The 15,839-nt window shown below is 41.7% G+C and overlaps 1 protein-coding gene across 4 annotated transcripts in view; it reads right to left on the reverse strand.

Annotated features, from left to right (window-relative positions):
* The window catches only part of ELOVL6 (ELOVL fatty acid elongase 6), a 149,357-nt gene that overhangs the window by 131,108 nt on the left and 2,410 nt on the right, over window positions 1-15,839 (reverse strand). The window lies entirely within an intron of this gene.

Here is a 15,839-nt window from a genome sequence, read left to right on the forward strand (position 1 = left end):
CTGTAACCCCAGCACTTTGGGAAGCCAAGGCAGAAAGATTACTTGAGACCAGGAATTCAAGACCAGCCTAGGCCCCATAGCAAGACTCAGTCTCTACAAATAATTTAAGAATTTAGCTGAGTGTGGTAGTGCATCCCTGTAATCCTAGCTACTAGGGAGGCTGAGGTGGAAGGATTGCTTGAGCTTAGGCATTCGAGGTTACAGTGAGCTATGATTGTGCCACTATCCTCCAGCGTGGGAGACAGAGTAAGACCCAGTCTCAAAAAAAAAAAATTAAATTAAATTAAGGCCGGGCGCAGTGGCTCACGCCTGTAATGCCAACACTCTGAGAGGCTGAGGCGGGTGGATTGCTCGACTCCAGGAGTTCAAGACCAACCTGGGCAACACAGTGAAACCCTATGTCTACTAAAAATACAAAAAATTAGCTGAGTGTGGTGGTGTGCACCTGTAATACCAGATACTCGGGAGGCTGAGGTGGGAGAATCACCGGAGCCCGGGAGGTTGAGGCTGCAGTAAGCCAAGATCGCACCTCTGCACTCTAGCCTGAGTGACTAGAGTGAGACCCTGTCTAAATAAATAAATAAATAAAGTTAAAACTGTATATGATTTTGAACCAGTCTCCTCTAACCTCTAGGGACATAGACAATGGAGAGAAAAAGACTGGGATGGAAAGCCAGGTCTTCATAGATCTAAGCCAACTTCCTAGATCCTAGTTAACTTGATCAACTACAGGGTAACTAAGATGTAAAACAAGGAGGAGAGGAGAGAAAATAAAATAAAATGTAAAACAAAACAAAACATCTACTTTCTGTGTACTGAAAGGTAACCTTCTCCATCTTTCTTCTCTCAGAAAGGAAGTCTAGAAGACTAGAAATGGCCCAGACCAGTATGATCTGCTTCACAAAGCAGTCCTGTGGAAAGCCCTGTCACATTGCTCCCAATCAGATCACACATACCAGGCTCTCTGCATCCACAGAGCCTGGCCTCTGGACTAGACAGACTGGCCCCTTCTAAACTTCGTTTCAGAGAGTATCAAAATCTTTCTAGCTCCTCTTAACCAGACACTATCTCCTAGGCATTCTGCAGTACTACTGAAGATATTTGTTAACCACGTACTCCAGGTACGTGTGCAGCATCTGTTTCCAGGTGCCACAAGGTCCCTGAGCCAATTATTCTATTCATTTTTTCTCACTCTAGGGATAGGTTTATGCTTAACCTTTTGTCTGTATTAGATTAGATGACTTTTGTCCCTGGGGAACCTTTGTCCCATTAGATACATTCCTGGGCCCACATGTAAAAGTTGTAATGCTAAAGTTAAATTAATGTTTTTTATCATCCTCCCTTGAAGTATGATCCTTTCCTATTAAAAAAATCAAATTATGTAATTTATTATTGAAGAAGGAGAAACAAGTTTATTGTGACATCAACAATATGGCCCCTCCTCCTCAGTCTAAGAAAGCAAATTCATTTGGAGTAAGAATGGGCAGTTCAATGTCCTCACAAACTGTCTTTATGTTTAATTGTATTGCTAATTTTAATGTTTATTTTTAAATGAATTCGTTTTTTTTAACATTGTTACCTGATACCAGGTATTGTACATACATCTTTGTAAAATGAAACTTATCTTAAAACATTAAGTACATTATAGTTAATGCAAAGAATGTGAAAATAAGACCACATGGATAATCACACCACCCACATATACCCAGAATATAATATGAACAGATTATGGAAAACTGGAACAGGGAGGCCGGGCGCGGTGGCTCAGGCTTGTAATCCCAGCACTGTGGGAGGCCGAGGTGGGTGGATCACCTGAGGTCAGTAGTTCGAGACCAGCCTGACCAACATGGAGAAACTCCGTCTCTACTAAAAATACAAAATTAGCCAGGCGTGGTGGCCCATGCTTGTAATCCCAGCTACCTGGGAGGCTGAGGCAGGAGAATCACTTGAACCCGGGAGGCGGAGGTTGCAGTGAGCCAAGATCGCGCCATTGCACTCCAGCCTGGGCAACAAGAGAGAAACTCCGTCTCAAAAAAACAAAAAAGAGAAAACTGGAACAGGGGCCGGACGCGCTGGCTAGTGCCTGTAATGCCAGAAATGTGGGAAGCCGAGGCGGATGAATCACCTGAAGTTGGGAGTTCGGGACCAGCCTGACCAACATGGAGAAACATCCTCTTTACTAAAAATACAAAATTAGTCAGGCATGGTGGCGCATGCCTGTAATACCAACTACTCAGGAGGCTGAGGCAGGAGAATCGCTTGAACCTGGGAGGGGGAAGTTTTGATGAGCCGAGATCATGCCATTGCACTCCAGCCTGGGCAACGAGAACAAAACTCCGTCTCAAAAAAAAAATGAAAACTGGAACAGCAGAAGGATAAGGAGTAAACTCTGACCTTACTTCTCTCTTGCCCAAATTCCTAGCTAAAGGGTCTGGGGAGTCACACCATACAAATCATAAAATCTCTCCAAACCTGAATCTGGCATAACATCACATGACAGATAAAGAAGGAAATCAAAATATTTTACCCCGAGGCTTCTAGATGACTTTATTTAAAAAACGAACAAACAAAAAAACACCCAAAATATGTTTCTTTGCTACTACAGGCAGTCACGTATGAGACTTTATCTACCTAAGAACCTTATGTAGAACCACAACCCCTTATCTTAACCCAGACACTCTTTTCTACTGATTCCTGGCTTTTAGATAATAATTTAACTCTTTTAACAAACTGCCAATCAGAAAATATTTGAACCCAGCTGTAAGCAACACCCCCTCCCTAATTCAAGTTGTCCTGCTTTCCGGGCAGAACCAATATATACCTCACATGTATTGACTGACGTCTTATGTCTCCCTAAAATGTTTAAAACCAAGCTATAAACCAGCCACCTTGTGCACATGTTCTCAGGACCTCTTGAGACTATACCTCAGGCCATGGTCACTCATATTTGGCTCAGAATAAATCTCTTCAAATATTTTACAGTGCTGTGCTCTTTTCATCAACAAAGATAAATAATAACCATTGTTTTACCACCTTTACAGATCTATTTTTTTTTTACCTCTTTAGTATGTTTTTCTTCCAGGTTTTTTTCTTCTTGTGCATACAATTCCACCCTTCCTTCTACTTTAGAGAAGTCTTTTTTTAAAAGTCATCTCAGCCAGGCACGGTGGCTCACAGCTGTAATCCCAGCAATCTGGATTGCTTTGAGCTCAGGAGACCAGCCTGGGCAACGTGGGGAAATCCCATCTCTACAAACAATACAAAAATTAGCCATGCGTGGTGGCGTATGCCTGTGGTCCCAGCTATTTGGAAGGCTGAAGTGGGAGGATCACTTTAGACTGGGAGGCAGAGGTTGCAGTGAGCTGAGATCGCACCACTGTACTCCAGCCTAGGCAACAGAGTGAGACCCTGTCTCAATCAATCAATCAATCAATAAAATATAAAATAAAAAAATCATCTCTCTCTGATTGGAATAGATAGTTTGAGTATCTAGAAAAGGACTAATAATCCCCAACAGTTAGCATGGATTCACTGATAATTAGTCATGTTAAATGCCTATGTTTTCTTCTTAAAAATGAGATTAGATGAAGAGAGTAAAATATTTTTAAGGCACTGGACAATCTCCCATGATTCACTTAAGGAAATACAAAGCAGTGCCAGATAATATAATCAGATACATTTAAAAGTTAATGAACAGCCTCGTATGTCCATGCATGCATGCATTCAACTATTCAAACACTGAATACGCCAAATTCTGTGGTAAGCACTGATTTCAGAGAAAATATTTATCTATTTATAAACCAAGTGCCAGTGAACCACAAAAAAAGAGCAATAGATATAGATGGGAGGAGAGAAGAAGGCTTTGGAATTCAAATTTCAACTAAGTAGGCACTGGACAAGGGCTGCTTCTAGAGGTAACATTAAGAAGGGAATTTGGTGCCAGATTTTGAATGACCTTAAAACAACGGGAAACCACTGAAGGTTTTTAACCATTGTGATGACAAGATCAGATCAGTGACTCAGAGAGACAATGGGAGGTAGGAATCTAGAAGACTAAAAGTAGTCCTGGGGAGCTAAAGGAAGTCAGTGGCAAGCACAATGAACCGAGAAAAAGGGAACTGACAGCCAACTCACACAGGAATTGGTTGTAAATTACAGGTAGGAGAAAAGGGAGATGAGTACTTTCGTGCTGAGCTATGTACTGGTCCCACATAGATGACAAAGCAGGTAAAGCAGATTAGCTAAGGAAGAGTTCAGTCTGTAAAATCGATGGTTTGAGAAGACAAACCCAAAGAATGAGAGATGGAATCAGTTTCATACAGAGCAGTGCTTCTCCCTAGGGCAAGTGGGAAGGTTTTTCACAGTAACACTTGTCTGGACCCCTCCACAGATCTGCTAAATCTGAATCCCTGAGATAAGCCTGTGCATGTGTGTACTGGGGAAAAATAAACCCTATGTAAGTCTGATTCAATACCTGGGTAAGGATCATGGACATGGAGCAAGCTTCTAAAGCTTTTTCTTACCCTACACTTTTCTCTTGTCAGTGGACAAAGGATTTAGTGATTACAAAGAGCTGGCAAAGAACCAAGTACTAACCAAAGTAGTGCAATCACACATAATATCAGCAATCACAAAATACAGGTTCAAAAAAAGTATTTTTGTTAATATGAATGCAAGAGCAGTAATTCAAAACTAAATACAACTCAAGGCAACCTTGTATTCACTGATAACAGTGTCCTTAAATTTTGTAGAATGTCATGTATGTACAGTAGGAGCTTTGCAATGTTCCAAAGCAATGAGTGGCAGCCGTTTTAGCAGAATATGTAATTAGAACCCCACTCCTACCCCCACTCAAGAGCAAGTGTCTAGTACAGACTTACTGTGTTGAATGTACTAAGCGCCAAATTTTAGCAAGTTTTAATAAATCTCTTAGAGGTTTCTAGTAGGTAATACTTAATTGTTCAAACCAAAAGAGGGCTAATATTTTATTTTTCTTAAGTAGCTAGGTGGATTACCAGTGGACTGCAAATAAAATTTGAGAAATGGCTTAGAAAAGAAGGCCTAGAGAGAACATAATATATACAAGTAGTATTAAGACAACCATGCAGAAGTGGAAATAAAAGTCAGCTAGAGTCACAATTAGGATGACAGGAGGACTGATGGAGGAACCTGTCTTTCAGGTCAATATGTAGAAGAACCTTTAATGAAAGGATAGAACTTTCAAGTCAGTATGTAGAAATACCTTCAATCTGCCACTCCATGTATAATGGACTGAAAGGGGCTTCCTGAGAAGTCCTGAGGTCTTGGATAACCAAGAGAAGAATAAGAAAATGATTTATTTAAGGCTGGGCATGGTGGCTCACACCTGTAATCCCAGCACTTTGGGAGGCCGAGATGGGCAGATCACAAGGTCAGGAGTTCGAGACCAGCCTGGCTAACATGGTGAAACCCTGTATCTACTAAAAATAGAAAAATTAGCCAGGCATGGTGGCAGGCACCTGTAGTCTCAGCTACTCAGGAGGCTGAGGCAGAAGAATCACTTGAACCCGGGAAGCGGAGGTTGCAGTGGGCCAAAATTGCGCCACTGTACTACAGCCTGGGCAACAGAGCGAGACTCCGTCCCAAAACAAAACAAGACAAAACAAAAACAAAAACAAACAGAAAAAAAATAAAGTGACTTAACAAGTAGGTGACTATTCCTGCTGACCACCAACACACACAAAAATGCTATCATCTATAACCTTCTCTACAGTCAAGAAAACTTATTTTGAGACATCTGATAGCCTACCCACCTCTCTCCTACCGGCCCCCACACAACGTAAAAATTAACGCTGAGAAGCAGTGTGATAGTCTTTCTTTTTTCCTCTTCTGATCAGACTCTCTACATTCTGAATGTTGGGATGTTTCTGATTCAAAACAAGCAATATGGGTTAGTGCCAGTGATTATTTTAAATATAAGTGGAATGGGTTCAGGTGCAATGGCTCTGGCCTCTAATCCCAGCACTTCAGGAGGCGGAGGTCACTTAAGGTCAGGAGTTCGAGACCACCCTGGCCAACATGGTAAAACCCCGTCTCTACTAAAAATACAAAAATGAGTCGGGCATGGTGGCACGTGCCTGTAAGTCCAGCTAGTCAGGAAGCTAAGGTGGGAGAATCACTTGAACCCAGGAGGTGGAGGTTGCAGTGAGTTGGGATTACACCACTGCACTCCAGCCTAGGTAACAGAACGAGACTCTGTCTCAAAAAAAAAAAAAAATACATATATATATATTTATATATATACACACACAAATATATACATATATACACATATATATATACATATATATGGAATGTTTCAAAAAAAAAACTATCAATTGAATAAAACCGTGGATGTCAATGTTCCGTGATTTCAAATTCATTATGTATTATTCAATAAAGTAGGTAAACCTATCTTATGATGTCATGTAATAGTTATTATAATTAGCCAATCCTTATCTTCACTCATTTTATATTTATTCTACTTCTATTACAATTTTAACATTTCAATTTATGATGAAAATTTAAAAATGTGTGAGGCAGTGCATAGTTTTTTAAACTTCTATTAGAGGCATATGAGTAAAAGAGTCTGAAAATCACTCCTTTTCCTATGGAAAACTCCATAAAACAAATTTCTTCTGATTAAGCACCACAATTAAGAGGTCCTTTGACCTCTTAATTGTCCCTTAATTTACATAGTATCTATTGTTTCAGTCCTTTCTGGAGCCATTTTTGACTGGACATGAAGTTTCCACCTCTTCACAAGAGTTACTATGTAGCAAACAGTAAGCAGAGAAAAAGCATATAACCTAACTGCTTGGACAAATGAAGGCTTCTCAAGTTAGACCTCAGCAAAATGAAAAAAAAAAAAATTGCTTGGGAGGCCGAGGCAGGCGGATCACCTGAGATCAGGAGTTTGAGACCAGTGAAACCCCGTCTCTACTAAAAATACAAAAAATTAGCCTGGCATGGTGGCACGCATGTGTAGTCCCAACTAATAGGGAGGCTGAGGCAGGAGGATCACTTGAACCCAGGAGGCAGAGGTTGCAGTGAGCCGAGATCACACCACTGCACTCCAGCCTGGGTAACAGGAATGAAACTCCATCTAAAAAAAAAAAAATTGTAATGTGATAGTACGTAAATCTGTTCAGTGCAGTCCCTGGCACATAGTAGGGAACCCAGGCTGTCACAGTTTAGGTACTGAATGGTCTAAGGCATACTAAAAAACCTGGAAACAAGGCTGAAGGAAATGGGGCAAAATAACAGTGGCGGCCTCTGGAAAAGAATTAAAGGTGTTTCCTTTCCGACATCTTTATACTTCTTAATGTTTTCATTTCATTTCTTTTCCTATAACTATTTCTTATCTTAGAATCAGGAAAAGAATTTAAAGCTACTAAAATGAAACAAAAGGTATTCTGTGATTCTTCACATTGTAGGAGCTGACCTTCAAGAATAGGGATATCCCCAACCCACATATTTTTATTTTACTGTCAACAGTGGGTGGCTATTTACAAGTAGCTACACTAAAACCTGCTGGGAAGAAAGTCTGGCTGCAGATCAGATGGAAACACAAATTCCCAGGGTCTAGAACCAAGCTGAGTGCAAGAAATTAATATCACAGAGCAGACAGTAAATATTTTATAGGCCAAAGCTTTATTCTGGCCTTAAGTATTCAGGATCCACCCAGTGAAAATTATTAACAAAAGAGACATTTGTGAGATCATTGACTAAAACCACAGATACCTGACACGTTTCCAGTGCAGCCAAGTTTTCAAGTGCATTGTTTTTCTGATTGAATATTATATTAATATTCAAATAAGAGGATGATTGGGGCCTTGTGACACACCCCTCATCATCACACCAGCCATCCAAGCCTTATTCAAGCCTGGAACCTAGTTTTCCTTTTCTGATTCCTACATGCAAATCCCAACTCCCCTTCCTGAGTTGTCCATTGTGCAAAAGATCATAAAGGGTGGCTGCAAGGGTTTAACAGTTAAAGTACGTAAAACATTGGCCAGGCGTGGTGGCTCATGACTGTTATCCCAGCACTTTGGGAGGCCGAGGTGGGAGGATCACCTGAGGTTAGGAGTTCGAGACCAGCCTGACCAACATGGAAGAAACCCCATCTCTACTAAATATACAAAAAAAATTAGCCAGGCATGGTGGCATATGCCTGTAATCCCAGCTACTCAAGAGGCTGAGGCGGAGAGTTGCTTGAACCTGGGAGGCAGAGGTTGCGGTGAGTTGAGATCATGCCATTGCACTCCACTGGGCAACAAGAGTGAAATTCGGTCTCAAAAAAAAAAAAAATGTAAAACATTATAAAAGGATGCCTGCAATCAGGTAACCATGTATTAACTGTTAGTATCATTGCTCCTGAATGAAGAAAATCTACCCTGCTGTCTAGGTGTGGTGGTTTACACCTGTAATCCTAGCACTTTGGGAAGCTGAGATGGGAGGATCACTTGAGGCCAACAGTTCAAAACCAGCCTGGGCAACATAGCAAGACCCCCGTCTCTCCAATACAATAAAAAAATTAGTTGGGCAAGGTGGTGCGTGCCTGTAATCCCAGCTACTTGGGAGGCTGAGGCAAGAAGATCGCTTGGACCAAGAAGCGGAGTTTGAGATTACAGTGAAGTATGATTGTGACACTGCACTCCAGCCTGGGTGACAAGCAAGACCCTGTCTCTATTTAAAAAAGAGAGAGAGAAGCTAGACGCAGTGGCTCATGCCTGTAGTCCCAAAACTTTGGGAGGCCGAGGTGGGCGGATCACTTGAGGCCAGGAGTTCGAGACCAGCCTGGCCAACATGGTGAAACCCCGTCTCTACTAAAAATACAAAAATTAGGCAGGTGTGGTGGCAGGTGCCTGTAATCCCAGCTACTCAGAAGGCTGAGGCAGGGAAACTGCTTGAACCCAGAAGGTGGGGGTTGCAGTGAACTAACAGCCAAGATCATGCCACTGCACTCAGACTGGGAGACACAGCAAGACTCCGTCTCAAAAAAAAAAAAAAAAAAAAAGAGAGAGAGAGAAAAGAAGAAAATGAAGTTATACTTGTTTACTTGTTTCACTTTAAATAGGATTATAGGGCTTGGCGCAGTGGCTCACACCTGTAATCCCAGCACTTTGGGAGGCCGAGGTGGGCAGATCACAAGGTCAGGAGATCGAGACCATCCTGGCTAACACAGTGAAACCCCGTCTCTACTAAAAATAGAAAAATTAGCCAGGTGTGATGGTGGGCGCCTGTAGTCCCAGCTACTCGGGAGGCTGAGGCAGGAGAATGGTGTGAACCCGGGAGGCAGAGCTTGCACTGAGCCGAGATCGTGCCACTGCACTCCAGCCTGGGTGACAGAGCCAGACTCCATCTCAAAAAAAAAAAAAAAAAAAAAAAAAAAAATTGGATTATAAACCTCATGTGTGTTTTGAGGAGGTAGATCTCCCTCCCCAAAATATATTTCATCAATAAAACTTTCCTTATATCACAACTAGGAACTCTTCTATAAAAGTTTTAGCAAGAAAAAAAAAACTGAAATATGAATCCCTGTAAATAAAAGTATTACAAAACTATGAGTGATTTTCTAGCAAAACTACTTACAATCAGCATGTCTAATTTATCTCAGCAAATTTATCTTAGCAAAGGTAAGTGTAAGTCTTTTTTCTCCTGTACTTTTTTTTTGTACAAAGTAAAGACTTAAAGTTAAATCTCAGTAAGTTCACAGTGGGCAACTAACTCAACAAAGGGTTTCCTAGTAATAGGAAGCTTAAAACTAAAAGTCGCAAACACTCAATGCAGAAAGGAATCATGATAAATGTGTAGGCTTGACCTTAGATGACTGACATGGTTCCAAGCTTTGGGATAACTATTGCGCAACCAACTTAAAATTACAAATTCATATTCTTTACTCTTGGGCAATACTTTTTTTGTTTTGTTTTGTTTTGAGACGGAGTCTCACTCTGTCGCCCAGGCTGGAGTGCAATGGTGCAATCTCGGCTCACTGGAACCTCGGCCTCCTGGGTTCAAGCGATTCTCCTGCCTCAGCCCCTGGAGTAGCTGGGACTACAGGCGCCCGCCACCACGCCCGGCTAATTTTTGTAGTTTTAGTAGAAATAGGGTTTCGCCACGTTGACCAGGCTGGTCTCGAACTCCTGACATCAAGTGATCCGCCTGCCTCAGCCTCCCAAAGTGCTGGGATTACAGGCGTGAGCCACCATGCCCGACCCATACAATACTTTTTTAAAAAGGACCCATGTATCTCTAAAATAAATTATTGGAGGGTAAATATAATTAGAGATGCTGGGTTTTTTTAAAGTTCTCAGAAACCTCAATAACTATGCCAACATTTGTACCTGCCTGAATACATGTACAATCAGAATCTGGATAAAGGAATGAAGTTATGAGTTTTAACATTACAATATAGCCAAGTCATAGTTTCACTCAGATTACCTAGGGTTATCAACAGAAATGACATATGTGGTACAGGTAACTTTCCCTAAACCCTCCTAAAAAAGATAAATGAAAAGTAAATGGGAGCGGGTGGATGTGAGCTACATAAAGAGTAAAGGGAGGGCTGAGGCAAACTTTGTAGAATGATGTCTGGTTCCTATTAATAAAGGACAGTTTGGCTCACCTATGTCTATATGTGAAAAATTAAGTTAATCATTAAGACAATGTTTGGTTAACTCATTTCAGAAAATAAAATACTTGGACCTGAAATATTTCAGATCACTTAAGCAAAGATAAATTCCTGAATTGCCAGAATGGTGCCACACTTATTTTACTTTGTTGTCTAAAGACTGATTAGATGGGGGGCTGGGCACCTGTAATCCCACCTACTCAGGAGGCTGAGGCTTGAACCCAGGAAGCAGAGGTTGCAGTGAGCCAAGACCGGGCTCAAAAAAAAGAAAAGAAAAAGAAAACTGATTAGATGGTTATTGTATATCCCCCTAAGTATTTCAAAACCTCCGTCCCCCTCATAACTCTTCCACTATCTAAGCTGAAAGATTCCTCTGGCCAGGCATGGTGGCTCACACCTGTAATCCCAGCACTTTGGGAGGCCGAGGTAGGTGGATCACCTGAAGTCAGGAGTTCGAGACCAGCCTGACTAACATGGTGAAAACCCGTTTCTACTAAATACAAAAAAATTAGCCGGGCGTAGTGGCGCATGCCTGTAAACCCAGCTACTCAGGAGGTTGAGGTAGGAGAATCACTTGAACCCAGGAGGCAGAGGTTGCAGTAAGCCGAGATGGAACAATTGCACTTCAGCCTGGGCAACAAGGGCAAAACTCCATCTCAAGAAAAAAAAAAAAAAAAGAAAGAAAGAAAAAAAAGAAAAAGAAAGATTCTTCTTTCAAGGAAGTATATAAGGCAACTCTTAGATATGGAATAAGTTGACTTTGAAGTTTCCAGCCATTTTTCTTACAAATGCATGCAGAAGGTTACGAGGAAGATTTCAGGAAGAAATTTAAAGCAATCCTCACTAAAGGAAAAACAACAGTGAAATACTATGTCTGCATTTGAAAAGTTTCGTTAAGTTCCAATGTTATACACTTTGACACATTTAGAATCACCCTCAAACAAAAAAGCAACAGGCAATCCTCTGAAGATCACAAAATTTTACTTCCAATGTGAAAAAGACTTCATGTAAAAATTTTAAGCACTAATTATAACTAGTACAAATACACAGATGGATAATATAATCATAAAATATTTTGCATTAAGCTGGCTTTCATCCTTTGGAATCCTAAACAAGAATTGCATGAATATTTATAATTTATTAAAAGATACATGAAAGTTCATATCAAAGCTCCAGCACAACTTTACATTATTTTCTAGGACCCCACACAGATTACACGTTTTTTCTCTATGTATTTTCTCATTCTTCTCACTCTTAACCTAGTACATATGCCTACATCCCAGTGCTTTCTAAAAATTATTGAATGTCATGTTATGATCCTCACACAAGTTTTAATCCTAAATCAATATGAACTGTGATACCTCAAAATAAACAGCAAGTGACATGAGTACAATATAGACACACTATATTCCTACAGAGCTGACCAAATTTGTTGCTGCAATGTTAATGATGAAATGAAACTCTGGCCTACTCTGTTCCATAGTCACAGATGCACTGTTTTCCAGCCATTTTTCTTACAAATGAATGTAGAAGGTTGCAAGGAAGACTTCAGGAAGCAATTCAAAGCAATCCTCACTAAATGAAAAACAACAGCCAAATACTATGTCTGCATTTGAACAGTTTCATTAACATTATGCTGCTATATTTTTTATGCTGCTATATTTGAGTTAAATGCTAACACAGGTTTTTAGTGCTTTTTATGTTCTTTAATCATGAAATTGTATATCGTGTTACTTTCCAAACTTTACCTACAAAAAAGATATAGATGTACAACTCCTTTTAAAATGTTTCACGGCCGGTTGCAGTGGCTCAAGCCTGTTATCTCAGCACTTTCGGAGGCCGAGGTGGGCGGATTACTTGAGGTCAGGAGTTCAAGACCAACCTGACCAACACGGTGAATTCCCATCTCTACTAAAAATACAAAAATTAGCTTGGTGTCATGGCAGGCACCTGTAATCCCAGCTGCTTGGGAGGTTGAGACATAAGAATCACTGCAACCCGGAGGCAGAGGTTGCAGTGAGCCAAGATTGTGCCACTGCACTCCAGCCTGGGCAACAGAGTGAGACCCTGTCTCAAAAACAAAACAAAATAAAATAAAATGTTTCACTCCATTTTTACCTTTGGTAAAAACAAATTTGTGAATAAAAAGGCTTCCTCAGCTGAACAGCATTTAATTCTTAAAATTCCTATACTATCTTATAGACTGTATAATACAGAATACAAAATGTTAAAACAAGTAAACCCTTTTACACTACCAAGGGAGTGAGTGGGGAGAAAAGTCAGAAAAATATACAAAGCTTTGAAAGGCTGGATGTGTGGAGAATGCCAGGAGAGGGGGAGGGTTTCATGAAGTTCTAGGCAAGCCCTTTGAAGACGTCACCTCACATACATAATGTTACAGCAGTCAGCACAGGCCTCCTGCTTTCCTATTGGTGGGCACCGTGTCAGCCGACATCAGAAGATAATCATCATTGGCTAGACAATTACAACTGGAGCAACTAGCATCCACTGCTGTTAGCACAAACCTGGCAGGCTGCTGAAAGAGAAGGCAGAGAGAGCCCAGCTTCCCTTCTCACTCAATGAATTTTATGTCGCCTTAGCAATCACCAGGTGATTTTGCTCCCTGGCTAGCAGCACTTCCAACTTAAGTCAGCTCTTAGTGAGAAAAACAGGTAAAGGCCAGACATCTCATAAAAGAGCAAAATGTCTCTATTTTCAATGTTGTAAAATTGCAAGGACTTTTCAGTGAAAATTAGAATTCAAAACTCCTATTTGGACCTATGAGCAGACATTTTTCTCTACCTCATGTAATAAACTCTCATTGACCAGATAATATAACCAGACAGGATATTTTTCACTGGACATGTAGTTTCAACATGAGGCCCAGGATGATTCTACAAGGGAATACACTTATTACTTTGCATTTCAATTGCTATTCTAACCTATTATATATGAACTTTTTGCTAGCAAAGTAAAAAAAGTCTGCAGTATTTACTTTCATGGCTAGGCCAATGAGTATGAGGTTAATGATTCATTAAAGCAGCAATAAACTTGAAAACTAGCCTCAGTTGAACCCTTTAGGGTTTATACAAACGCTACTCCAAAAGTCGGGCCCCATTCCATTAACACGTGCTATGGTTAGTAAGTATGGATTATAGGGTATGTTAACATTAATTTGCGCTATGGTTAGTAAGTATGGATTATAGCGTATGTTTAATAAAGTATTCTTATTTTAGGTCCTCTTAAATGATGCTAGTTAGCAAAGGCAGCATACTGGCAAAATACTACTCCTGGCCATTCTCACAGTTCTTCAAAAGCCAATGTAGTTCACTTTTGAGAGAGAATGTTTTAATTCTCTAAATTAACAAGTTTTGCCTGTTACTAAGAAGAGATTTATAAGGACAACCATAAATTCCCAAAAGACAGAGTAGAAGCTTCACTATATCATGTTTTTCCTCCAGAAGCTATTTCAAACCATTTTAAGTTAATGAGTCTGAAAAAGGTAAGATTTTATGGTTTCCTCAAGTTCCTCTCTCCTCAAGAGGGTCTAAGCCTTGGTTATGGAGTTCCCTTCTCCTATTAAAAAGGGAGTGAAAAGAAAATCTGGTTCAAGACTTTTTGTCCTGCATTAGCTGGATTCTATTAAAAATAAAAACTAAAAGCTTTAATTTGAACCTCCCGGGTTCAAGCAATTCTCCTGCCTCAACCTCCCGAGTAGCTGGGATTACAGGCACCCGCCACCACGCTCGGCTAATTTTTTTGTATTTTTAGTAGAGATGGGGTTTCACCATATTGGCCTGGCTGGTCTCGAACTCCTGTCGTCAGGTAATCCACCCACCTCAGCCTCCCAAAGTGCTGGGATTACAGGCACGAGCCACCACACCCGGCTAATAAAATTAAATTTTAAAAAGTGTTTAAAGTCTTTTTGGCTGTACAGTTTTTGGGGAGGGAGGAGAGATAAAATTGGGCACCCTGGGATATTGGGAGAAATGCACAAAATCTGGCATTAACAAAAAAACATGAAAGTAAGACAATTAGGGTCAGGAAGAGTTGCAAGGGAGGGGTAACAGCCAGCAGGGTTCTTTGACTGCAATAAGCAATCTAAGAATATAACATCAACAGAGAGCAGAAGCCAGGAAGGGAAAAATCCCAAGATGTGACTCTGCCACGGTATGCAAGTTCTAGCCTGTTAACCTTCGGGTATTAACGAGTAGTGCTGGCAATAAAATGGGCACCAATCACCATTTCAACTCACTGGACATTTTCTCAAGAATGTGCCTTATGCAAAGCACTCTGCTAGGTGCTTTGCAGAATCAAGAGTGGGATGACAACTGAAGAGCTGTCATCTGTAACCTGAAGAGCTGATGGTCTGTAAGTTAATAACCATGTATATAACAGTAAAGGATATTGCCAGAAGAAAGGTACAGATAAAGAACTAGGAGGAAACAGTGGTCAGAACCTAACAGGAGGTTAGGCACCTAACGGTGGCACATTTTTGTCATTTTCAGTCCCACGAGGGCTGAGACCTGTCTGGCTCAGTACTGAGTGAATGGAGAGAAGAGGCGGGAAATGGTACCTGGAGCAGGCCTAGGAAGTGGCCTCAGAGAAAAAGCAACAAGTAAATAAGAGGCAGTATCGACTGCAGTGGGCTAGGAATGGCGGGCGTACAGTGAATGGGGTCAGCCGGCAAAGCGAGGGAAAGCGGACTCCGGAAGAGCAGGTTAAACCAGGACGCAGCAAGTCAGAGATTCGGCACAGAAGCAAATGCTGACCACACAGGCTAATGCGGGAGGACTGTGGGCCCGAACAGGCCGGCTGGAGGATATGACAAACTTGTGCGGAGAAGACCCGGGCCCGGGGCTAGCCAGCAGCGCGGTTCCGGCGCCCGCCGGCTCCGGCCACCGCCCCCTCCCCGCCTCCAGCACCACCCCCTAAGCGGGAGGAGGAAGTGCATCCAGAGAAGGACCCCGGGCGGTGGGGCTCGAGGGGCCTCGGCTGCCCCGAAACGCCGAGGTCTATCTGCGGTCTCGACCCTTAGTGTCCAACCTCCTTCCGGACCCACCCCTGCACCCCCTGGCCTCAGCGGCCCGGGAGGGCACCAGCCCCGTGCCTATGTGGCTGCTCCACTTCCAGTCCTTCCGAGCGGCCCGCGTCCCCGCCTCTTAGGCTCCGGCTCGGGCCAGACGCG

Source organism: Pan paniscus, chromosome 3 (genome assembly GCF_029289425.2).
Source record: "Pan paniscus chromosome 3, NHGRI_mPanPan1-v2.0_pri, whole genome shotgun sequence".
NCBI classification, from domain to species: Eukaryota; Metazoa; Chordata; class Mammalia; order Primates; family Hominidae; genus Pan; species Pan paniscus.